The sequence below is a fragment of the Sinocyclocheilus rhinocerous genome, unplaced genomic scaffold (assembly GCF_001515625.1).
Source record: "Sinocyclocheilus rhinocerous isolate Xijiao unplaced genomic scaffold, SAMN03320098_v1.1 scaffold23014, whole genome shotgun sequence".
Lineage (NCBI taxonomy): Eukaryota > Metazoa > Chordata > Actinopteri > Cypriniformes > Cyprinidae > Sinocyclocheilus > Sinocyclocheilus rhinocerous.
Genome location: NW_015629720.1, coordinates 1 through 1730, shown reverse-complemented (window position 1 = coordinate 1730; position 1730 = coordinate 1). Strand labels below are relative to the sequence as shown.

The following is a 1730-nucleotide window of genomic DNA, read 5'->3' as shown; positions in this document are numbered from 1 at the left end:
GACTTTTGTGATGGGATAATCAGCATCACTGTAGTAGGACGTGAAAGCTGAGGAACATGAGGAACAACACTGGTGATTAACCAGAAATGGCTGCAACCTGGAGTCTTAAGATACTAGGAACATACCTTCTGCACACCCTTTGGTGACACACTGGCCATTGGCTAGTCTAAGCTCCACCCTGAGAGGTCCAGGGGCAGCTACTGGTGGAGGTGGAGGAACGGTGTTTACCTCCACAACCAGAGCTTCCACAGAAGTGCCAGAGTACCTACACTGGAAGAGAAGCCTGGACAACAGACGGGGAGCTTATAGCATTTGTCAGATTAACGAATAACAGCATAGATCACCTACTCAAAATGACTGTCCATTGTGATGGAACCAAACGGTCCCATCCCCACTTCATATGAGGTCGTTCTGTTCTCATACACCACCACATAACCATTGTCCTCCTGCAAATAGCAACACTGTTGGCATCCAGTCCATCATAGGCCATGAAGAATAAAACCATAAGCAGCTACTCACCATCATTCTTGTACCACATGCGGTCACAGGGAACTGGTATACAGCAAAGGAAGGTGTGGACCCCACAGGACTGCAAGGTGGGTCATTTCCACCCAGTAGATGGACTGAATCCAGACTCAGTCGAGGCAGCGTAACATCTCTAGCCACCACTACCACAAACTGACCATCTCTTATACACTGGACAGTCACTGGAATGAAGACACAAGACCAGGTTAATGTCAAGGATCAGTTTAACTGGGAGCATAACAGACTCAACACTTACCTGCCTTCCCATAGTAACACTGCTGTCCGTTAAAGCAGCAGTTGATAGCTTCACATTCAGCACCACCGATACCAGGTTGTCCACATTGGATCTGCTCATAATCAGCTACAGCACATTTGTCCAAAGGCTCTGCCTTCGTCACTTGCTTTTGAAACTGAGGAAACTGCAGATTAGTCTGTTGAGCTGGCTGCTGAAACTTCTGAGGAAACTGCAGATTAGTCTGTTGAGCTGGCTGCTGAAACTTCTGAGGAAACTGCAGATTAGTCTGTTGAGCTGGCTGCTGAAACTTCTGAGGAAACTGCGGATTAGTCTATTGAAGTGGCTGCTGAAAATGCGGATTAGTCTGTTGAAATGGCTGCTGAAACCACTGGTCAGTTTGCTGGAGCATCAGAGCTTGAGGGTTCTGGGGCAGATTACTCAACTTTGGAAGAGCATGACAAAACACGCACACAGTGCCACTAAACGACCCAACCACCAACTTCCAACCATTATCCAACAGCTAATTGCACTATTGACATGCTGCCCTTTGGTCTTTTTGTACTCTACAGATTTCAACTAATTAGCTATCGTCCCTCCCTCTTCATTAACACTCATGATTCTCCAGACTTGCATTATTGATAGCTCATGCAACTGGGTGATTCTCATTGGTTCAAGATTAAATTCTTATTTTTTCCATTTTGAACGTAAATGCACAAACTTAAACTGAATTCAAAATATTTTACTAATCTGATTGAAAAAAAAAAGTTACTGTAACTTGCCAAAGGTAGATTTTCAACTTTGGTGCCGTTGTCCTTACCACTCCCTGCAGACAAGTGTGCTCTTACAGATATGACGAAATACTATTTTAAGCAGTAAATGACTTTAAATATATGGAAGCTTGTTTCCACCTCAGAATTAAAAAATGAAAATGAAAAAGGTAATTGCAACTTTTTTTCTAGCAATTGTGAGT

General features: G+C 43.8%; 1 pseudogene; it reads right to left on the bottom strand.

Moving 5' to 3' along the window:
- Window positions 1-90: 90 nt before the first annotated feature.
- On the bottom strand, window positions 91-1277 carry LOC107739423 (zona pellucida sperm-binding protein 4-like; annotated as a pseudogene).
- Window positions 1278-1730: the final 453 nt, after the last annotated feature.